General features: G+C 34.8%; 2 long non-coding RNA genes and 1 pseudogene across 2 annotated transcripts in view; 1 reads left to right on the top strand and 2 right to left on the bottom strand.

Annotated features, from left to right (window-relative positions):
- The window catches only part of LOC134761424 (uncharacterized), a 76,800-nt gene extending 59,730 nt beyond the window's left edge, over positions 1–17,070 (top strand). Inside the window, exons 2-3 of the long non-coding RNA XR_010140018.1 lie at positions 14,120–14,291; positions 16,877–17,070. This is a non-coding gene — a long non-coding RNA (uncharacterized LOC134761424). The remainder of the gene's footprint in view (positions 1–14,119; positions 14,292–16,876) is intronic.
- The window catches only part of LOC129059514 (uncharacterized), a 34,922-nt gene extending 14,449 nt beyond the window's left edge, over positions 1–20,473 (bottom strand). Inside the window, exons 1-2 of the long non-coding RNA XR_008525467.2 lie at positions 20,380–20,473; positions 14,107–14,271 (exon numbers count right to left, since the gene is read on the bottom strand). This is a non-coding gene — a long non-coding RNA (uncharacterized LOC129059514). The remainder of the gene's footprint in view (positions 1–14,106; positions 14,272–20,379) is intronic.
- Positions 20,474–20,812: 339 nt separating this feature from the next.
- On the bottom strand, positions 20,813–21,401 carry LOC100453311 (large ribosomal subunit protein eL18-like; annotated as a pseudogene).
- Positions 21,402–25,287: the final 3,886 nt, after the last annotated feature.

Raw genomic sequence — 25,287 nt, 5'->3', positions numbered from 1 at the left:
TCAGTTTACATCAGTTTACATGGGAAATTAAGCACAGCATTTTATTTATTTTTTCAGCTCTCACCTTATAGTACTCTACTTCTCATTCACTCTACCAGCTGATGGGTCATGAAAAACATGCATTCTAATTGTACTGTTGTTCTTTGTCACTGATATTGATGGTGAATTGTAGTTTTAGTTTTAATCTGTTTAATAAAGCTTTTTCCTTCTAATAGAAAGGGGAATAGATTATCTTCAGATAACATAAGAACTAATACAGGTTAATCTCAGCATGTCCAGATTGACCACATTCTTATTCCTAAAGGTACTTGAAGCATGATAGTGATGTTTGGGCAATGTTATAAAATAAATTAATTAAATAGCGATAATACTTTTTCTTTGGGTTTGTGAGATTTTTCAGGATATACCAATCTGTTAGCATTGTTTGGTAATTATAACTGGATTTATGGTTTCCATGAAGCCTTGGAGGATTAAATGGTTAAGGGTGGTATGGTATAATAACAATATATATATTAGGTTTTTTGGCCCAGTTTCCTAGCACAGAGCTCCTACAATCTGAATTACCTGAGAAATAAGTATGTCTTTTGTATACCAGTGAGATGACTCTTGGTTGAGGGACCCCTAGAGAGCTTCAAAATGGAGGCTGGTCATCAGAGAAGCCTATCACATGACTAGATGGTTTGAAGTTTCAGCTCCTCTTTATCTTCCAGGAATAGGGAAGGCATTGGAAATTGGGTTATAGAATCATTTGAATAATGAGGTTCAGAGAGCTTCCAGGTTGGTGAACACATTAACGTGTTGGGAGGGTGGTCCACTCAAAGAGGCCATGGAAGCTCTGCACCACCCCTGTCCATGCACAATGTAATGCTTCCATTTGGCTCTTCCAGAGTTGTATCCTTTATAATAAAGCTGTAACAGTAAGTATAGCACTTTCTGAGTTCTGTGAGTCATTCTAGAAAATTATTGAACCTGACTGGAAGTTCAGGTTGTGGGAACTCCTAAATTTGTAGTCAGCTGGGTCAAAGTGTAGGTAGCTTGGGCACCCCATTTGTGGCTGGCATCCACAGACAATCTTGTGGGTCTGCAATAACTATGGATAGTGTCAGAATTGAATGGAATTGTTGGATACCCAGTTGGTCTTGGAGGACTGGAGAAACGGTTGCTGAATTGAATGGAAAACACCACAGATGGTCACTGTGATAGTTAATACTAGGTGTCAACTTGGCTGGGTTGAGGAATGCCTGGACGGCTGATCAAGGATTGTTTCTGCATGTGTCTATAAGGGTGTTGCCAGAGGGCACTGACATTTGAGAGAGCACAATGAGAGACGAAGACCTGCCCTCGATGTTGGTGGATACCATCCAGTCAGCTGCCAGTGTGGCTAGAACACAGTAGGTAGAAGAAGGTATATGCAGCTGGCTGGGCCTCTTGCTCTCTCTCTTTCCTTGTGCCAGATATTTGCTGCTTCTCCTCCTGCCCTTAGACATCAGACTCCAGAGTTTTTCATCCTTTAGGCTCTGGGATTTGCACCATTCGCCTCTTGGGGGCTCTTAGGCTTTAGTTTCAAGCTAACGGCTGCACTGTTGGCTTCCCTGGTTTTGAGTCTTGTACTGAATCATGCTGAAGTGGGGTTGGAACCCCTACACAGACTCCCTTCTGGGGCATGCCTATTGGAGCTGTGGAAAGAGGGCCACTGCCCTTCTGACCCCAGCATGGTAAATCCACCAGCATCTTGCACTCTGCATTTGAAAAAGCCACAGGCACTCAACTCCAACTTGTAAGAGCAGTCACAGGGGCTGCATTTTGCAAAGCCATAGGGGAGAGCTGCCCAAGGTGTTGGGAGTGCACCCCTTTCATCAGTGCCCCCTGGATGTGGAGCATGGAGTCAAAGGAGATGATTTTGGAGCTATAAGATTATTTTCAGATAGTCATTATATTTCTTAATTTTTCTAAAATCCCTATTTTTTACAGGAATATAGGGTGATAGTGCTTCCTACTAGTTACTTTATACTTGTCTACTTCTTTTATATATTATTGGAATCACAAAGAAAATTTTAGTAGTCCTGTAAGTCCTGCATAATTTTAGTCAGATAATATATTTATCACATTCATTTATCTCTCTGTACAAGTGGAAAATTTACTTGTGATTATTTCAGAATTTTTGTGAATACATATAATTTTACCACAATATTGATAGCCTAGTATTCTTACTGTTGGAGAGTGTCCAGGTTCTTGGCATCTTGAAAAAAGAATCAGACAAAACGCACAAACAAAACAAGGAAAGAATGAAGCAACAAAAGCAGAGATTTACTGAAAACGAAAGTATACTCCACAGGGTGGGAACGGGCCGAACATAGGGGTTCAAGAGCCTGGTTACAGAACTTTCTGGGGTTTAAATACCCTCTAGAGGTTTCTATTTGTTACTTGGTGTATGCCTTATGTAAGTGAAGAGGATGAAGTAAAGGAACAAAGCTATTTACTTGGTGTACACCCTATGCAAATGAAGAGGATGAAGTGAGGTTACAAAGTTATTTACTTGGTGTACAATCTATGCAAATGAAGAGGATGTGTCCTGCCATAGTTCATGTTGAGTTATAGTTATTTACTTGGGCTTAGAAGGTTGGGGTTTTTACATTTAATTTAGCACTGGGAAGTCCTTAGGTTCCCTGCCTCCAGGCCCTATTCCCCTGGCTCAGTATACCTAGATATTTTTTAGAAATGTAAACAATATCTGTATGTGCAAATGACTAATGAAATAAATTATTAATATTAACATATCACAAGCACAAGGCAGTTTTGTGATATTTTAAATAGTAGCAAATTGAGTAAGTGCTTTATGTGCTAATAATTGAATAATGGTGAATACAAGCAGTTATATGTAACCAGCAATTTTTACATTTCTACTTCAAAGAATTAGAAAAATTCAGTTAATGTAGTTAATTAAAATTAAAAGCTTGTTTTCAGTACTCCATTTCAATATGACTGTCTCATTCAAATTTTAGTGACTAGCAACCGGATAGCCTGTACATGGCAGATACACCCTAGCAATCACTTTGCAACTAGCAGTTTTATATTTTCAGACATGTCGTGGGCATCTTCTACTTTTGACAGCCATCTTCCCCCATAATCACCCACACATGAAGCAGCAGCACATGTGTTTCTTATTACAACTGGAATAAGGAGCTCCAAATAAAGCACTAAATTAAAAGAAAAAAAAAACACAAATCACATGGCCATTTGCCTACTATTGGATTCCTTCCTGCACCGCTTATTATTTATCTAATGCCAGTATTCCAAAATGAAATATTTGGATATGGTTTTCTGAGTCATAGATTGCCTAGGAAAAATGATTTCATAGTTTCTTTGTGGAAGGCACAATTCCTGTTTGCTTCCTGTGTAATTTACCAATGGAAACTTCTAGAATTATTTTGGTATATGACAAATGTCGAAACTTGAATGGACTTAATAAAAGACATAGGATCATAACTATAAAAATATTCTCATTTTCACCAGAGGATGCAGTAATCATAGGACTTTTTAAAACAATTTAGTTTAAGCCCATTAGCTGGCTAGAAATAGAAGTTAGTGCTCTAAAGGATAATACATAGTCGGTATTTGAATTTTTATAACTTGAGTTGGAAAAATGATTCCTTTACTCCTTAGCTGGATAAACATGAGCTAAGCAACTGGATTCTCTGAGTTTTAGCACTGTCATTTATAAGGTGAGAATAATAGTCACCTCCTCACCTCCCTTTTGTGTATCTTTGAATATTACTATGTGGATAAAAGCATCCAATGATGATTCTTCATAAAGCCATTCCTTATGCTCCTGGCATTGTTTGCCTTTGTGTAAACTTATTTATCGAAGACCTTATCTTCTGTTGAGCATTCCAGTTTTTTCTATAATTGCCTAACAATGTCAGGTTTGGAGTTTAACTTATTTGAGGAAACTATGTACTGCTAACATTGTATCTTCAACATGAACAAGCATAGTGCCTGCTATCCAGCAATGATGACAAAAAGTATTTTATATGTCAGTTTAGGAGTGTATTCACATTCAAACACCAGTTTATCAGAAAACAGTCATCTCTCTCTCACACACACACACACACACACAAAATCCACACACAAATATCTATCTGAGATAAGAATTTTGAGCTCTGACCTGTGGAAAACAATTAGGAAAATTGATAGTTGAATTTCTCCTCTATTTTCAAGAATACATGACCAAGGCCAAGCTTTGAGATCAATTTTACCAAGAGTGGTGATGATGTCTGGAGTGACTTAGATAGCTGCACTTTTCTTGCTTAGTGTTAAAAACAATAATGGTAAATGAGTGTAGGTTTGTATGTGTGTTTCCAGGTTTGGGGAGGGGCAATAGGATGCTTTAGTAACAGGACTCTGAAACATTTTTCAGGTGGAGTAGAGGAGCAATGTAACAGTGTTGAAGGAAATTGCCCTGAATTAGGGGCAGGGAGTGCAATTTTCACATTGGAGTCTGACTTATTAGCTCAGATATGCCAGTTAATCTCCCCCAGCATTTTCTTGTCTGACAAATGATCAAGAAGAATGACTGAGGCTGAGTTCTGGAATATTTGGAGGAAGCAGGAAAGGTGAGAGTGAGACTTAATTCTCTCTTTAAATGGAATCGGATTTTGTGACTGTTTCATTTCCCAGGAATATTGAAAATAACAAGAATGTTTTAAATTGAGGGGACAGGTTGACTACTGGGTATGGTTGCATCCACTGCTATTCACTGCATTAAGTAAAAAATATGGTATGTGGTTCACTTTTTTTAAAACTTTTAAATTCAGGAGTACATGTTCAGGTTTGTTATATAGGTAAACTTGTATCATGGGGGTTTGTTGTACAGATTATTTCATCATCTGGGCATTAAGCTTAGTACACTTTACTTATTTTTCCTGATCCTGTCTCTCTTCTCACTGTCCACCCTCTGATAGGCCCCAGTGTCTGTTGTTCCACTCTACATGTAAAAGCTGACCACTCTGCCAAAAGATCTATGATTACATTCCAGCTCAGAACATCAACCCCCAAACCCTCCATGATAATCCTCAGAATGTCTGTCTTTAAAGAGATCAAACGTTTTGAAGACCATAATGTTTACAAGAGATACACTTAAATAGATGTTTGGTTAAAAGTAAAATGATGGGAAAATATATCACAAACACACACTAATAATAGAATTCAGGGGGCAAAGCATAGCACCCATAGTAAAGAGGAACATTTCATCATATTGGTAACAAAATAACTTAAATAGTTTAAAACTGGAAAATAACTTTGTTGTTAAACTGACTTAAGACATATTTTGCTAAAGTTTAATATTCCATCAGGTTTCTAATTTTTTAGGGCTTTACAAAATTTTGGAATTCTTTATATCCCTAAAGGATTATTTCATTTTTTAAAAACTGGTGGATTCCAGTTGAGTTTATATGTTGTATATGTTATAAGCAAATTTCTCCATCAAAAATTATTTTAGAACTCTGCTTGAAAAAGTTCATACCAATGATGCAATTATGATAAGACCTATATCTGGTGTTATGTATATATTAGTCTTGGTAATACACAGTTTAAAAAAATATAATTTCTTTCCATAATTCCTCTTTTAACCCACCCTTTTATTGGTCACGCCTTCTCTTTTCTATGTTTAGCTCAACTCTTTTTAAAAGATGGACTTCTTCTTCTTCTTCTTTTTTTTTTTTGGTGGAGGGAGGCTTCTATTTTTAAGAGTGTATGTTTTCCCCCCACTAAGTATCTTCCTGGGCTGGCCTTCTTTTAATTTACAGGATTGATTTGCTTGATATTACTGGTATTTTAATTTTGTGTAAACAAACATTTAAACCACGTTGTGACTGTATACCTTTTTATATTTGTTACTTGTAAAATGTACTCACAGTAATTGCTTTTGTGAAAAAAAAAATGTTACAACCACAGCGTTTCCCAGAAACATGATGCCAATTCAAAGAAGTTTGTATTAAATTTTGAAAAATATTTGTTTTATGAATGTACTGGAAAATGAAGTTCACAAGTATAAATGAAAGGAAGTGTTTTACAGCTAGCCATTTCATTACATGTTTAAGGACATGTGGGTTTTCTTTATCTGCATTAAAATTATTCAATTTTTTAGTAAACATTCATAATTTCCATTAGTTTTAAAGATCCCTTTTCAATTACATTGCTGTTGTTCTAGCATTTATGTTAAAGTATTAGGTTGCATTGTCTTTAAACTATGCTTTATAAAATCAAATTCCATATTATGCTTTTGTGATCCACAAACATCTTTAAAATAATCTGCATGGATCTCCTTGAGATTGCCTTATAACTGATAACTTTTGATATTCACTGTTTAAAATTTTCTTTGTGAGTGAGGGGGATCTTCTTAGGCAAGGGAATAGTACACTAACATTTACCTATTCTGGGAAAACATAGATTACATGAAAATAACTGATTAATTGATTAAATTATTTTCCAAACCAGTGTTATTTGTATATAGACATAATCTAATACGTTAATCAAAAATTACACACACATGTTGACAAAATAACTAAGTGTTCCATTACGCAATTTAGGGTTTTGTTTTATTCTTAACCTTAGTTGTTGACTGATCATATCATGTTGCATTCTATCAAAGTCATCCTGTAGTGAATAAATGTTTACTAAGATTACATTTGAGAAACTTGTACTCGCTTAAAATAATTTCTTCATTGAGTGAAGTATGGGGGAGTATAATATTTCTTAACTCTCCTCCCCAAAACCAACCAAAGAAAACAACAAAAGTCAGAAGAGATAAAACAGAACTCTTCTTTGAAAACAACTCTAAAGAAGCATTATCTATGAAGGAAGTGACAAATGCAGTGATCTTTGGACAAAATTTAGGATGGTGGGAAACAATCCACACCATATTGAATTTTGGTCATCAAAGAGTAAAAATGTTTCCAGACTGAAAGAGAGAAAAATCAACTTAGACTGAAAAAGAAAAAAGCAGCCCTGCAATTAATCAGTCTGGGAGAACAGACACAGATAAAGCCAGCTGCAAAGTTAACAGGAAACATTATTTTTCCCCTAGGCAAGTTATATTGCAGCTGGAGAATGCCAAAACAATCCCCTCTTTGAGTGATTATTGCTTTATTATCAATGATGCCACCAAATTCGTTTTCCTACACCCATCTATTACTGGCGATACTCAGTTGCTAAGCTGGCCCCTACCACATTCTAATACTCAGTCCCTAGCTTATCTCATGTATCCTGATATTTTCTCCGAAATAACAGACATTTCATACTGATTCCTACTTCTCTTGGGTTCTCTCTCTTGGGTTAACTCCCAGGTTATTCAGAATGAACCAATGAACCGAAGCCTTACAAAAGGACACCCTCCTTCCTCTTGTCAAGTAGCATTCCTAATTCCTCTGGACTGCTGTCCCTTGCTGCATTGAGCCAATAAATCTGATCTTGTCAGACTGTAGATTTGTTTCTGGTGGTCTTTACCTGATCAGCTTTTAATAGTCAACATAGATTTCTTTCAAATTTTGGGCACAGGCTGAGAGGCTAAATTAAGAATCCCTTTCTTAAAACATTTGGGTTCTGAGTCTGAGATGGGTAAGCGCCTAGTAAATAGCAGGAAATGTGGATACGGAAACACACATGGAGAATGCCATCTGCCGGCAGAAGCAGAGATTGTAGTACTCAGCTGCAAGGTAGGGAACACAAGAACTGGGGCTTCCACTTAGCTAAAGAGACAAGTAAAGATTCTCCTTAGAGTTTCAGAGGGAGAATGGCTCTGCTGACACCTTGATTTCAAAGTGCTAGTTTCCAGAATGGCAAGAAAATAAATTTCTGTTGTTTTAAGGCACCCAGTTTACGGCACTTTGTCATTGCAGTGTTAGGAAATTAATAAAGATGCTGGCACTGGAATGATAGGGACTGATGTAATGATAACTAAAATATAAAAGTGGCTTTGAAGTAAGTAATTGGTAGGATCTTGGAAGTATTTTGAGGCATTTGGTAGTGAAAACCCTAGATTGCCCTGAAGAAATTGTTGGTAGGGATGTGAACATTACAAGTGAATCCTGTGGGTGCTCAGAAAGAAGTGGGAAAAGCTGTAAATAAAGCTTCGATGATTTTAAAGAATACATACATCCGCAAAGGCATAAGAATGATACATTGGACTTTGGGGACTCCGGGGAAAGGGTGGGGGGTGGGGAGGCACAAAAGACTACTCATTGGGTACAGGGTACACTGTTCAGGTGCTGGGTGCACCAAAATCTCAGAAATCACCACTAAAGAACTTATTCATGTAACCAAATACCACCTGTTCCCCCAAAACCTATTGAAATAAAAACATTAAAAACAGTTTTAAAAAGTAGAAAAAATAGAAAAAAATACATAGATCATCACAAGCCACGTTATGAAAAATATGAAAGTTAAAGGTGTTTGTGGTCAAGTTTCAAATGGAAATGAGGGACATGTTATTGGACAATGGAAGAAAAATGATTCTTGTTATGAAGTAGCAGAGGACTTGGCTGAATTATGTTCTTCTGTTAGGTGGATAGTAGAACTTGTAGGTAATGCACTTGGATATTTAGCTGAGCAAAGTATGGAAAATGCAACATGGTTTCTTGTTTTTGTTTTAGGAAAATGTGAGAATAAATTAGGGAATGATTTAAGTCAAGTCAGAGGAAACCAGCAGTTGATAATTTGGAAAATGATTAGCCTCTTCGGATAGTGTGCTCTGGCAACAGAGCCAAGGGTTTGACTGGGCAACCATTTACTAAAATGATTAGCATGTACCTCGTGAATTCAATCAACCCTCTCAGCAGAAGCCAGGAATAGGGATGTGATTATCCAGGAAAGAGCCCTTGTATCTAATGATTCAGATGATGATATTTAGGACTCTTCGAATTGGTAATATTTAGATGAAATTTTGGACTTACAGTTGTGTTGGAATGAGCTACAGTTTCCAGCGATGTTGGCACGGGATAAGTGTAATTTGCATATCAGAAGGACATGAATTTTGGAGTGTTAGAGAGCACACTGTTATGGGTTAAATTGTGTTCTCCGAAATGATATGTTGAAATACTAACCTCCAGCGCCCCAGAACGTGACCTCATTTGGAAACTGGGCCGTTGGTTGTTGCAGGTGTAATTAGTTAAGATCAGTTCATACTGAAGTAAGGTGGATCCTTAATCCAATCTGACTGGCAGCTTTATAAGAAGAGACAGAGAGAATGTTGTGTGACAAAAGAGGCAGAGAATGGTGTGATGCAACTGCAGATGGATGAGTGCCAAAGTTTGACAGCCACCACCAGAAGCTAGAAAGAGGCAAGAAATATTAGACCTAGAGTCTCAGAGAGAACATTTCCCCAGTGATGCCTTAATTTTGGACTTCTATCTCCAGGACTGTGAAAGAGTAAATTTCCATTGTTTAAGGCCACCCAACAAACTGGAACTTTGCTATTAGGTCTTTCTTATATTGTATAATAAACTTCCTTCATTTTCTCCTTAAAGAGCTTACATATCTTCAATTCTTTCTATGTGCTTTACATTTTTATTCTTATTACAAATGGTATTTATAAACTTATTTTCTAGCTGTTTCTTGAAGGTATATAGAAAATTTTAAAAATTCATATTAGGTAACTGATTACCTCCCTTATACATATTTAATAATTTATCTGTGAATTATCTTTTGTCTGGTATATAGGATGTTGTATCATCTTCAAATAAGAATAATTTTTCATTTTAATCCTTATATGTTTAATTTGCTTTTATTACTTTTTTATGTAGATTAGGACTTCAGGTACAATATTGAGCAAAAGTAGTAAAAACAAATAAAGTTGTTCTAGATTTAGTTGAAGAAAATGCTTCTAACTTTCCACCATTGTGTGTTACAATGCCTTAAGAACTTTTACTCGTAGTCTTAATTAAAGTAATTCCCTTAAATTTATAATTTATTAAAAATTTTAATTTAAAATGTGATCAGATTCTATATTCAATATTTAAAAATAGAGAATTTTTTGTTTTTCTTCTTTAATGTATAAATAAAATAAACTATATTAATGAATTTTCTAATGTTCAACCTACTTGTCTTTGATATAAAGTTTTGAGGGGATAAATATTCAAACCATAGCACTTCATTTTCAAATAATTGACATGGAATATCTCACACTATTCTTTTATTATCTTGTTAATCTCTTATGAATCTTTATTTTCTACTTTTATATTTATTTTTGGAATCAAATATGCAAAATATTTATCCATTATTAGTCTTTTCAACATACCATAACTTTACTTCATCAATCCTCTAATTTATTTTTATTTTCCAACTCATTATTTTTTATTAACTTTTATCCCTTCCTTATGCTTACTGTGAGTTTACTTTGCATTTTTATAATATCACAAGTAGAAATTTTATTTGTCTTCAATTTTAATTCTATATTTTATGCCCAGTATTAAACATTTTAACTCTTGTCTATGCTATTAATGTTTATATTAATATGTCTTTCAGCATCAATTTTCTGTATACCGTTGCTTCTTGCACTCACACTTTACTTCTGATGTCACCATACACCAAATTGGCTTGCTCCCAGATGGTGGGGCTTCCCAGCCTTCAGAACTGTGAGAAGTACACATTGTTTAAGCCACCCTTTTTATATAGTATGCTTTATAGAAAGATAAGATGACTAAGACATTATGATTATTTCTACCTTGTTTATACAAAAATAAGTATGTTTTGAGTAATTAATAATAAAATATTTTGGTATTAGTACTTACTGAATTTAATACCTACTTTGGCAATGTAAAAATTTTTTATTCTTTTGTTTTGTGTCAGCTTTGTGTGGCTGGATATGAGGATGCCTTCGTGAATATGATGAATGTACAGTATATTTAGAAAAATTACAAATGACAAATCTACGTTTAGTCATTACTAACTTTGGTAAGGCTACAGGAAGTCTATTTAGTAGAGTTTGAGGCTAATTATCAAGTCCCTGTTCCAGTATTAATTTTGCCTGAAAAACATTTATCCCAGTGACTTTTAATGGTCTTCTTTAGCTTCAGTACAGAAAACTTATGGAAACTATATGGAAATCCCACTACAACTATAACAGTAAGGAAGACCCCCATGCATTGCCCACTTAGTGAACATGGACCTAAAAAAGGACAAAACTTAGCATGCCAAGAGAATGGGCTGCAGAAGTGGCAGTCCAGGAGGGGGAAAAGCAACAAACATAAAATTCACCTCCAACCTAAAAAACTGATTTTTCAAATCTTGATTTAGACTATACACTCTCATCATAACAACACAGTGGTGTCCAATAAGTTAAATTTCTTGAGTGTAGGAAGCTTTTTACCTCTAGCCTTTACTGTATTTTTTACCTCTAGCCTATATTGTAAGAAGTCACAAAGTCCCTGATTGTTCCAGTTGGTTCTTAGATTAACTCTTCTTCAGGTCCTAGCACTGACTCTGGCAGAGGTATAGTGTTGGCTAAGTGTTAATAGCTTGCTAGGAAGCCAGCATCCATTTTGGCAGATGAACACAGGTCTGTTCTAGATGTTTGCTATTGTCAGTTATGTAACATGCTTATGTATCAGAGAGTTGTATTTCACAAATCTTTATTGGCAAATTATTAGTAATAAGAAATAAGTAATTTGGTAATTCGAATGGTAATTCAAATAGCTAATCATTATTTACTATTCTAGTAGATTTCCCTAGACATCAGATAAAGATATATTAGTACACAGAAATACGTTTTCTATAACTATAATTTTTGTTGTTGGATCACTGTTCAATAATCCCTACCTACCTTTCATTAGAAAACTTAGGCAAGCTGAACATGTTAGGTTGAATTTTTAGGGTGTAAAAAATTATAATTTGTAATGTTAATATTAGTTTTCATTAAGAAAATGCTTTTATAGCATTAGTAATTTTAATTTTTAGTTTATAAAGTATATGAAAATAAATTTAAACTTGATGATTTCAAATACTTGTTTTTTGTATATATATCATACACACATATACATACATATTTTATATATGTATATAAAATATAAACATATATCTATATATAGCTCTCTCTAGAGATATAGAGAGAGAGGGAAAGAGAGAGAGGATTATATTTAGTTTAAAATGCTTCTTTTCCCTTATTTCTTAGCTTGGAATAAACTTGTATTTCACATTTTTGTTTTATCTTTATTTCTTCCTGAAACAAGATTTCTTTTGTTCATTTTTATCTTTATTCCTTCCTGAAACACGATTTCTCTTTTTAGCGAATTGAGTAATAACACATTGTTTTGAATTTTAAAAAGCATTTTTAGCTACTTAAAGTTTAATATTAACAGATTTCTGCACACACACACACACACGCACAAGAATTTAAATATTAAAACTTAGTTGTATATTTGAAATACAATTGTTTCATTTAATAATGATGATAAATGTATGATATAGCAATTTTGAAAGTGATAGGTTTGTCATCTTAACTCATGCAAGAAGCTCTGATAAAATATATTATTGATTACTAAAGCTGAACTCTGCTACAGTGACACTGGTCAGCCAGTCATCCACGGTTGCTACATTTTGTCTACTTGCCAGAGAAAAAGAGTTGATAATGAGAAATAAGAGATCCATTTTAAGGGAAACCCAGATGATTCAAGAAGAATCAAAATTCAATGCACAGGGCAAATTTCAGAACACAGGGAAGAATTATGGCAAATTATGGCCAGATGCTTAAGAACAACACTAAACTTTCTCAACTTGGACAGGAGGAGCCAGGTGGATACCTGTGGATTAAAAGAAGAAGGTATGCCACAGACTTGCAGTTTATAAATTCAAATAGGAAAGTCTACAATTACATCACAGTTCAACCAATTTAGCAGCTACTGTCTTTGGCTTCTCTTAGTGCAATATTTGACACATTAGCCTGGGTCTGTGGTGAGAGACAGCAAGGTACCCTCTTCTCTCTAAGTCTACATACACTCAGTCAAGTGCTGACCCTTCTTCTCCTTTCTTAATCTTAAACAGATCTCACTCAGATATTAGATCCCCAAACAAAACTCTTATTTATAAATACAGACAGTCCCCAAGTTAGGATGATTTGGTTCTAGGGTAATAAACCAATATCGCACACCACAATCATTTATTTTCCAAGCTGGAGGTACACCCAAATGACCTTCATTCCTGGTGCACTTTCTGAAAATCTTTGTAACTCAGTCTGGTTCTATATTATCTTATCACCATCTACACCAATAAGATCTCTTACCTTGCAGATGACATAACAATAATTGGTTAATAATGAAGAGAAGGGAGGGTGGAAATGGTCTAAGCTGACAATTGTCAAGAGAGATGTAGAAAAAATACGGTGGAGTCAGCAATAATGACCTTTGTAGGTAGTAAACATTTAAAGAACTAACCTCCTTTTAGGAAAATAGAAACCATGAGTTATCAAGGTATTTTTAGAAAAGTGCTCCAATAGGAGAGAGTCTGGAGCAGTAGGGCCAGCTCTGATAGCAGTCTAAGTCTTTCTTTCATAAGCTTCAACTTTGCCTTAAATTCCTAGGAGCACCTGTAGACTTGCCTCTAACACAGTGGCTGTCAATGTGTGTTCCATGATCAGCAGCATTAGTGTCACCTGGAAACTTGTTAAAAATGCAAATTCTTGCATTCCACTCCAGATCTATTGAATCAAGTATTCTAGGTATAGGTTCCATTAATTGTGTTTTAACAAAACGATTAGGTTAATTGGTTTCACAATGAAGTTTGAGAACAACTCTTTTATTAACACTGACATAGACCAAGGGAAGAGTACAAATGGAGGGCTCTAGTCAGAGGAACTAAGAAATGATGATATGCAACATATTCATTACTATTTCTTTTTCTAAATAAAGGAAGGAAAATTAGGTAGAAATAAGAAATGCTGAAGTACTGAGTCCAATAATTCAATCAATCACTTGCAGTTAGAATGTATTCATGAAGGTAGAATACAATCTCTCTACTACCTCTCAAGCTTGGAACGATGTATGATACATAATGAGTAATTGAAAATATTTGTTAAATAAATAAAGGCAAATTTCATTGCAAATAATATGAGCTATTTACATATTTTTTGAAGAGTCCAGGTCTGTTGCTGCACGGCATAGGGAAGAACAGAGTGAATACTCTCTGTGGGAGGCAGATCCGGGAAGAGGGAATCCACAAGGAGCTGAGCCACCAGAACCATTTTCTTCTCTGAAGTTCACCAATCAAACAAATCACTTCTTCACTCTGGAAAGAAGTTAGTCAAGGTATGGAAAACACAAGTGTTTTTATTCTAGTACAATTCCTAATACTATAATATTCAAATCCCAAAATAAATGTTTCTTAATTGTTTGATTTTAAAAATCTTAAGAGCTGTATTGAAGTTTAATTGACATACTGTAACAGCAGGTACATAAAATGTACAATTTGATAAGCTTTGACATATTTACATACCTGTAAAACCATCTCCATAATCAAAATACTGAACATATCACACCCCAAAATTTTCTTTTGACCTTTCATAATCACTTGTTTTAATCCATTTCTGTTCTTTCCCATCCCAGACAACTATTGATCTGTTTTCTGTCACTATAGATTAGTCAGCATTTGCCAGAATTTTATGTAAATGAAATTACAGGGTATGTGCTTTTTGTTTGGCTACCTTCCCTCACCATAATAATTTTGAAATTCATCCACTTTGTTGTGCGCCCAATAATCAATCCCCTTTTACAGAGAAAGTAGTATTTCATTGTATGTTTATATCAGAATTTATTTGTCCAAATGGTCATTTGGATTATTTCTAGTTTCTGGCAATTATAAATACAGTTGCTTAAACATTCATGGATAAGTCATGGTGTGGACAGTTGCTTTATTTCTCCTGGGTAAATGCCCTGAAGTAGAATGGCTGGATCATATCTTAAGTGTATGTTTCACTTTTTCAGAAACTGCCAAAACATTTTAAAGCCATTGTACCATTGTTCATTTCACAGTTTGAGAGTTTTCATCCTAATAGGTATATACTGATATTTTATTGTAGTTTCAATTTGCATTTCTCTAATTATTAATGATAGTGGGGTTATTGTCATATGGGTTTGTGATTGTCTACTTTGGTATGTGCTTAAATATTTTGCCCATTTTTAATTTGTTTGTGTTATTGTGCTTTGAGAGTTTTTTATGCATTTTAGATAGAAGTCCTTCATCAGATATGTAACTTGCAAATGTTTTTCCCAGTCTGTATCTTGTTTTTCATTCTTGCAGCAGCGTGTTTTTGAAGAGCAGAAGTTTTTAGTTTTGATGACATTCAGTTTGTAAATTGGGCTGGTTTTGCCTGCTTGGTTTTTCTTCTCATTATGGTTCATATTTTATTGCTTTTTTGCACAGCTAATAATTTTTTATTGGATGCCAGACTTTGTAGATTTTATTTTCTTAGGTGCTGGATATGTTTGTATTTCTATAAATATATTTGGGCTTTGTTATATGATGCAGTTAAGTTACTTGGAAACATTTTGTTTATTTGGGGACTTGCTTTTACCTTTTGTGAAGTGAGACCAGGACAAAGTTTTCTGTGGGGCTAATTTTAAACCAGTTCTGAGTCCTTCACTTGATATATCTGAATTATGAGTTTTTTTCACACTGGCTAAGGGATTTGTTCCCTTAATACTTTCAGGTAGTTCTTTCTCAGATATTAGGTAGCTTCCTCATATGCGTGTGATGATCTTCTGTAGATTTCTAGAGTACTTTATCTTCATAACTCTATCCTTTTTGGTACTCCACCTAATGAATTTTGGCCACCTTGGTCTCTTCAGACTTCCAGATCCATCTGCTCATCTGAGGGAAATTACTGGGCTCTGCCTGGGGTTCTTCTTCCTTGTCCTATGATCAGGATATGCTCTCCAGGCAGCAAACTGAGACAATCTTGGGGACTATTTTTTTTTTCCTATTTATCTGGGAATCACTGATGTGTCTTGAAAACCATTGCTTAATATATATTTTTCTTTCTTTGGTTGTTTTGGGCAAAAGGGTAAATCTGGCCAGTATTAATTCTTTTCTTCCCAAAGCAGGTTTATCCAATTTCTGATATTAAGACTGAGGAATTATAGAGGCACATACATATTTTATATGATTTCATAGTATTAGTTACATACAGTCTTGTCTATCTGTTTATAACCACTTTAAAGAAAGATATATGGGGATAGTAGCTCTTTTATATAAAATAAGTAAATTAAATGGTTGTTGTAGCATTATGCTGAATTATTAGAGGTCTTGAACTTGGTCACAATACATTAATGTGTCTGGTAAAATATGTGTAATGGGGAAAAATGCACTTAAATTATAACATGTTCAACACAGTACCTTTTCAGGAATATAATTATTTATAAATATGAGGTCTGTTGGAAGTAATGCTACCATATGGATCACAAGTATTAGGGAATGCTGGGGAAAACCAACCTGCTTATTCTAAGGTGTAAGATATAGAAAATTCAATATTCCTTTTTCCAATTTTCCATGTTGTGGATGAACATAAAAATCCCCTAGCTTAACTATTTCCAGTGTCAGAGCACACAGTGGGTATACCACAAATGAATGATGGATATGTCTGAGATTTTGCTCCCTGTGGCCCTTGACATGGTCTGATTGGGCCTTAGGAGGCTAGAATTGATAGAATTACCTCTAGCCATAATCATTCTCAACTTAACTGCAGTGTGCCCTACAAATATTATATTTTCCTATGTGTGCTATGATGTGGAAAAGGTCACGATGTGCTGCTCTGGTAGTTATATGTTTTCCTACTGTTTATCTTCTATCATGCCACTCTCAGTTTATAAATTTCTCTTGCTTTTCTTATTTCAAGGGATGGCTGATTTGAGGAGAAGAGGAATTTAGCCAATGGAAAGGAGAAGAATGGGCTTTCTGTAACTGTCTTTATTTCTGAATTCTATTGCCTTAGGGAGATTTTATTGTTAAAATGAAAATTCCATGTGTGTCTTGGCTAATACATAATATCTATAGTTGTAGAGTTAAATATATTAACAATGTAAATCAATACAGCATAAGCTTTCTTAAAAAGTGATCCTCATCTTTTAAAATAAATTTCCTAAGGGGAATTTATTTATTTTATAACAGATATGATGCTTTTGCAAATACATAAGTAGATGATTATAATATGCTTTAATTCACCTGTCTGGTGTTCTAGCTTTCCCTTTAGAAATATATTAATAAAATGTACTTAGTATTTTCAGAAAAGAAGAAATCTTAAGCTGTGATATATAGGAAGTGTAAAGTTTTTATTACCTAGCTCATGTACCTTTTTCAAATTTAAGAGTCTTGTGGACTAGACATTCTATGCTACATTTCACAAGTTCCAGCTATACTTTGTTTATATATGTGGCCTGCAGCATTTTAAGGGGCCACTTTAAAAAATTTTTGGATTAGAATTTGAATTTCATAGGAGTGACAGGTTTGCTTAAAGTTCTTGCATCATTTTTTCTACTAAGGGAGAGAAAGCTAAGAGAACAAACAGGGGCACAGACATTGAGATAGTTATAATTCCTACCCTTATCATTTTGTAATTGTGGTGTAATTGGAGAGCATAATACTTGAAGATTTCCTGTATTCTGTAATATAGAATTTACCATTTCTCTTTGCATGTGAACTTTGACACCACATGAACAACAGAAATAGAAAAGTATGAGTAAGTAGTATTTATTTTTATTTAGTAGAGAGAAAAGTCAGACAAGTGGCCAATTCCACACATTTTAAATTAAAATGAATATATATAAACCAGTGCAGACATACCTTTTGCTTTTATAACTATTTTTACAACTTAATTGAAGTATAATTGATATATGACAAACTACCCATATTTAAAGTATGCAATTTGATATGTTTGACCTAGTTATATGCTGATGAAGCCATCGCTATAATCGAGATAATGAACATATCTATTATGGCAAAGTTTCATTGTCCTTCTTTGTAATCACATCATCCCATTCAGCTTACCCAAGATAATCACTGAACAGCTTTTTGCCATTATAGATTATTTTATATTTTCCATAAATTTGTATAAATTGAATCCTACAGTATGTACCATCTTTTGTCTGCCTTTTTCACTCAGCATTATTATTTTGAGCGTTCTCTATGTTGCTACATGCATCCTTAGTTCATTACATTTATAGCTGAATAGTATTCCCTTTTATGAATATGCCATAATCCTTTTATTGATTCAGCTGTTTTTGGACATTTGGGTTATTTCCAGTTTTGAGCAACAGCATGTAAGGACCATATGAACATTCATACATAATCCTTTGTATGAAGATATTCTTTCATTTATTTTTAGGTATGTACATCTATGAGTAAAATATATGGGAAATAAGCCAGGTATATGTTTAACTTTAAAATAAAAAAGCTAATTTTTTTTTCCCAAAGTGATTGCAGCATTTTACATTTCCAAGAAGCAGTGTTTGAAAGCTTCAGTTGCTCAGTTGCTCTACATTCTCACCAACACTTGGTCTGCTGTCTTGAGAATTGTGGCCATTCTGAAAGGTGTGTAGTGATACCTTATTATGGTTTTAATTTCTATGTAACTAATGACTAATGATATTAAAAACCTTTTTATGTGGTTACTATATCTACTTTGGTGAAGTGTCTATTCAAATATTTTGCCTATTTTTAATAGGTTTGTTCGTGCTTATATTTTGAGTTTTAAAAAAATGTATTCTGAATACAAGTACTTTTTCAGACAGTTATTTGTGACTGTATTTTCCCAGTCTGGCCTTTATTTTCATTTTCTTAATAATGTTTTTCAAAGAGAAGATATTCTTAATGTTGAAGTGCTATCATTTTAAAAAATGAATCGTGCTTTTTGCTGTCATATCCAAAAATTTTACCTAATCCAAAGTCTTAAAGGTTTTCACCTATGCTTTCTTCAAGAAATTTTACAGTTTTACTTTTTACATTTAGGTCTATGATCATTTTGGGTTAATTATTTTATACCATGGGACATAATATTTGGTTCTAGTATGGATATTGAATTGTTCCAGTAACATTTTTTGAAATGACTTTTTATATTAAACTGTTTTTGTGTGTTTTAGAAATCAGTTGACTATAGATTGGTCAGTTTATTTTAGACTCCGTTTTCTATTTTTATTTTCTGTCTTGATGCCAGTACCATACTAGATTGTTGTTTTAAAATAATTCTTATAATCAGGTAGTATAAATCCACCAACTTTTTTATCAATGTTGTCTTCAAATGTTTAGATTCTTTCATTTTTGTATAGAATTTAGAGTCAGCTTATCAATTTCTACTAAAAAGCTGGGATTTTGATTGGGATTGCATTAACTCTATAGATCAATTTTGGAAGAACTGACATCTTAACATTATTCAGTTGTCTGAACTAGAAGCACAGTGTATCTATTTGTCTAGGTTCTCTTCAATTTCTCTCAGCGACGTTTTGGAGTTTGCAATGCATAGGTCTTCCTCTTGTTTTGCCAAATTTGTCTTGAGGTCAAAAGGTGACCATACACAATTAGCAACACTAAGTTACCTTCTTTATAAAATAAACTAATTGGAATGGAATTTAATGTCACACTGCATGTGCACATGCACATAATTGACAAATGAAACTTTCTTAATTTTTCTCTTGGCGCTAATTTAGTCTTCTTTTTAAATTGTGAAAATCCTTGTTATGCCCTTGATAAGCTTTGGGAAAATAAACCTTTTAAAATCCTTTCCAGGCATCTTTTAGCAGGCTTTGATTTTGTGCCTGGAATTTGTTCCTTCTGGTGGGTTCTTGATCTCGCTGACTTCAAGAATGAAGCCGCGGACCCTCGTGGTGTGTTACAGTTCTTAAAGATGGTGTGTCTATAGTTTGTTCCTTCTGATATTCAGATGTGTCCAGAGTTTCTTCGTTCCGGTGGGTTCGTGGTCTTGCTTGACTTCAGGAGTGAAGCCCAGACCTTCACAGTGAGTGTTACAGCTCTTAAAGGTGGCGCGTCCGGAGTTGTTTCTTTTTTCTGGTGGACTCGTGGTCTCGCTGACTTCAGGAGTGAAGCTGCAGACCTTCGCAGTCAGTGTTACAGCTCTTAAAGGTGTTGCGTCCACAGTTGTTCATTCCTCCTGGTGGGTTCATGGTGTTGCTGACTTCAGGAGTGAAGCCACAGACCTTCACAGCGAGTGTTACAGCTTTTAAAGGTGGCGCATCCAGAGTTGTTCGTGCCTGCTGGTGGGTTTGTGGTCTCGCTGGCGTCAGGAGTGAAGCTGCAGACCTTTGCGTTGAGTGTTACAACTCATAAATGTAGTATGGACCCAAAGAGTGAGCAGCAGGAAGATTTAGTGCGAAGAGCAAAAGAACAAACCTGCCACAGCGTGGACGGGGACCCAAGTGTGTTGCTGCTGCTGGCTCAGGTGGCCAGCTTTTATTCCGTTATTTGGCCTCACCCACATCCTGCTGATTGGTCCATTTTACAGAGAGCTGATTGGTCCATTTTACAGAGTGCTGATTGGTCTGTTTTTACAGAGTGCTGATTGGTGTGTTTACAAACCTTTAGCTGGACACAGAGCACTGATTGGTGCATTTTTACAGAGTGCTGATTGGTACATTTACAAACCTTTAGCTAGACACAGAGCGCTGATTGGTGCATTTACAACCCTTTAGCTAGACAGAAAAGTTCCCCAACTCCCCACCCCACCCAGAAGCCCAGCCTACTTCACCTCTCAATTTCGCTTAAGGAGGAGCCATAGTTTCCCATTTCTTAATTTTTTTTTTTTTTGTCGGTATCCAAAATCATTTTAATAAGAGGGCAGGATCCAGGGTTTGTTTTCGTAGCCTCAACTGGCCCGTAGGCCTCCACTGCACTCAAACTTTCAGACCTTGGAGCAAAGGTAGGGTTTGGTGTGGCTGTGCTGGGTTCCCTGGGCCTTGCCGAAATGCCAGTACACCTCTCCGCCCTTGTGAAGATCGGCCAGCAGGACGTTGCTGTAGCCTTGCAGGAGTCCAGGGCCAGCTGGTCAAAAGTGAGGATCTTGCCCCCCACCCTGAGGATGCTGCTGCGGTCTGGCCAGCTGGTCACGCGCAGCGCACACACCTTCAGTTTGAGCACCTCCTGAACCCGCACATCATCCATTATGGTCCCCACAACCACGGCCGTTTTGTTTTCCCAGCCGAGAAGCTTCATCATCTGAATCATCTGGAAAAGGGACAGAGGTGGCTGTTTGGTGCGACTCATAAACAATCTTTTCAACACAACCTGGTTGAATGTGGAGTTGGTTAATCTGGCCAGAAACCTGTACAGCTTGACCAACAGCCTCGAGATATCCTGGCTCTTGGGCTCCTTGCGCTGAACCTTTGGTCCTTGTTGTGGCGGATGTGAACTCCCATGATGGCGCCTCCTGCTGGGCCAGGTCCAGAAAGCTTAGTTTCCCATTTCTAATAACTTAAGGGAAAAACCTCTCTTTTTAAAAACCTTTCCTAGTTCCACAGCTTTTTTGAGTCTTTCCCCCCCCATAATTTACAATAAATATGTTTTAAAAAAATCTCAGTTGATAAAATGCTAGCTTTCATTAAAGTAGCATAACAACTGAGAGTTTTCCTCCCCCAACATTTTTTGAATGCAACTTTTAAGTGTCAATATTCCTTTATTTTGTAAGAACTTATTTTGTAAGTTTTATGACATTCCATGTTTTGGTAATCCACAGTTGGTTTATATATAATTGAACAAATTTACATTTTTAAAAAAAATTATAAAACCCTGAATCTTCTGTAGAATAGTTTACTGCCTATGTTTTGAAAGAGACTTCGCTATCTAAATGGAATTTGCGTCACTCCATATGATTTAACTTTACAAAATCCGTTTAAATAGAACACAGATTTAAAATAGATTTCTAAAGTGATTTCTACCATAAAAATTGGGGCAGGGCAAAAGACACATCCTGCCTTGAAGATTTGTGTCAAATTTTTCTCACAGAGTGAATTAACTTTAGTTTTTACTTTCTATATAGATCAAGAAGTTATAATTTTTACATTGTCTTAAAACTAATACAAATTATTTATGGTTCCCAGTTATATAGCTCATGTCATCCTCTGTCATATGTGATGCCCTACTATGTATGGGATTGTCAACATTTTTCACTCTTGAATATATAAATTGTAACATACAAACTTCATTTTGACATTTTGGAGTATATTATGACTTAATGTGAGGCCCTTCTTCCATTTGCTATGGCCGGAAACCATACTGATTCTTCATAAGGTACAGAATATAAAAGTAATATGATATATTATTTTTCTTTAATGAGCATAAAATTAAGTTAAAGTTATAAAAATCCACACGTGGAACAAATAAAGGGAACGTGTAGAAACAAGTATTTATTTGGTAAAGGTGTAGATACGGTATTGTGTAATAGAAAAGTCACAGGCTGTGATTAAAGAAAAGTGCATTTGATTTATATCCTTCTCAGTGACTGGCTGAATCATCTTCAAAAAGTTATGTGACCACTTCAAGCTTCAGATTCCACATCTGTAAATTGGCTGTAATAATGCCTGCCTCATAGAATTGACATTAAAATTAATTATCAAAACTATGTAGCAGTGAGAACTCATGTAATAGCACCTATACCTGCTCTGTATCTAGTTTATTCTATAGAAGAATTCTAAGTGTTATGTAGTATAAATAATACATCCTTCTCTAGCTAATGATTTACTTAGCAGCAGTACTGATAACGTAACTATGTATTATGTATTCACATTACAGAATATGACATTATAAAAATGTGTAGTAGCTAAATAGTGGGATAAAGAATATAGATACTTTGGAGGTTTTCAAGGGGTGGAATAGGTAGAAAAAAGCCGTGATGAATTTAGATGTTTTAGAAGAGTCAAGTAAATATGCAGTTATATTCACAAAAAATTACAGCACCTTTCCCCATTCAGTTATGATTTCATTTAAAATAAATTTGAATATTTCATTAATCATTAATTACTCTGGATTTAAAATTTGATGTCCAAACTTAAAAACTGAAGAATAACAAGAAATAGTAAAAGCTGAATATAAGAGATAATGTATATTGACTGATTTAAAACTCGCTTAGCTTATTAAGATTTGAGGATTCTACAATACGAAATTAAAATTTTCACCTATAGTTGTAGGAAAAGATTTAATTGAAGATTTTAAAATTCTGGAATCTTGTTGTCTAGTAGTGTGAAAGATAGATTAAAATAGGCAAGAAGAGAGGGAAAAAATCACATTAATACCATTCCAAGTGCGAAGAGAGTTGTTTCTTCTGCCAGTAGGCTCAAAAAGTCTCTGGAGAGAAAGAATTTCTGAGTGAAAATCTGTTGCTCCACCTGCTTTCCTCACCTCCCTCGCCCCCATGTAATGCCTTCAGAAAAGCAGGGGATAATTGTTACTTTCGGAAAAACCCAGATATTGGAAGACAGTTGCCCAGAAAAGGATGTATTAGAAAGCGTAAACATTCCTGAGAACATTTGGCAGATGATCACAATATAGTGTCATCTGAGTGAAATATATGGTGGTATAATTCAAATGACTCTTTATTCTAGAATTAGTGCAATAGCCTTCTGTTTTTGTATGTTGACTATAATAACAAAACCGAAGGCCACTGGACTCCAGTTGTCTTTCATTCATGTCAGTATTATAGAAAGATATTCTCTGATAAATTGGCACGTTTGGTCATAGTTCTCTTTTCAGGTCCAACTTTAATACAGTTTCTTTATGGCTATCCCTGTTTTTGCTTATAATTTAGCCATATTTCCACTTTTTACACTTGATCTTAGCCAAAAGGCTGAAAGGCAATATGTTTCTGGTTTTTAAATGCTCTTATAGTTTCTTTTATCTTAAAACATTTTATTTCTTTAACAATAAGCTGTTTATAGAAACATACATTAAACAGACTAAATCCATTCCATTATATGAGCAATATAAGATAAGTATTCCTATTTAATACAAAAAAAGATAATACCATTGCCTTCTGGGAGTTCATTCTATCAGGTTGTTTAGAGATTCACTTTAACTATCATATGATACACTGTCTTGTAAATGCTGTAAAATACTAGTGAAGTAAATTTGAGTATATTGATTTACTTTTCAACTTGTTCCATTCCACTGCATACAGAAAAACTCATAATTTGCTTGGAGTCATATTCGAAAATGAGTTCTATTCACACCGTAATTTTATTTTGTGACAGAACAGTGAATCTTGATTAGATAAAAGTTAAAAAATGGCTTAAAATATTCATTTAGTCAACATCAAAAAATATGGTAAAGATCTGAACTAAATATAGAAAATGTTTAAATTATTATATTGAAAATAACTTTTTGTATATTGCTGCAGAAGCTTTTATTTTTTTAGTTGACATATTCCTATTCTAAAAATACTTTTTAAAACCTTGGATAAATGAATTGTCTCCATATATCAACTATTCTAATATTTTTACCTACTTAAATCGGGGTACATGGACTGCAAGTTAAAAGCTATAGAAAGACTGATGAAACCTTCTAAACTTACCATTTGGTAACTATCACATTATTAGTTGTTTCAGGTAATAATCATCAGTGGATGTTAAAAATAGTGGATAAAAGTTTAATTAGAAGCAGAATATTTATAGCATCTTAACATATTTTGACATAAGATATTTATTAAATACAAAGGGAAAAAGATTAACTTTACAGTGAAAAAGAAATCTGGCAAACATTATCTAAACTAAGTGATGAAAGTTAACATTACCAATAAAGGAACAGAGCAGACATTTGCCTATGAATATGATGCACTTGAAAAAAGCATATCATTTCTATAGAATCTCTTAGAGAAACTTGTAACATGAATCTGTTTATGAGAAAACATCAAGCAAACCCAGTTTAAGGAACAGTCAATAAAATAAATGGAACCCTTCAAAAATATCAACTTCATGAAAAACAAGAAAACTAAGGTACTGTTTCAGATAAAAAGAGATGAAAGAGGCCGGGTGCGGTGGCTTATGCCTGTGATCCCAGCACTTTGGGAGGCCAAGGCGGGCGGATCACCTGAGGTCGGGAATTCGGGACCACTGTGACCAACATGGAGAGACCCCGTCTCTACTAAAAATACAAAATTAGCCAGGTGTGGTGGTGCATGCCTGTAATCCCAGCTAATTGGGAGGCTGAGGCAGGAGAATCATTTGAATCTGGGAGGTGGAGGTTGCAGTGGGCCAAGATTGCACCATTGCACTCCAGCCTGGGCAATAAGAGCAAAACTCTGTCTCAAAAAAA

The sequence above is a fragment of the Pongo abelii genome, chromosome 4, assembly GCF_028885655.2.
Source record: "Pongo abelii isolate AG06213 chromosome 4, NHGRI_mPonAbe1-v2.0_pri, whole genome shotgun sequence".
In the NCBI taxonomy this organism is placed as follows: domain Eukaryota; kingdom Metazoa; phylum Chordata; class Mammalia; order Primates; family Hominidae; genus Pongo; species Pongo abelii.
This window is presented reverse-complemented; position numbering and strand designations above follow the sequence as displayed.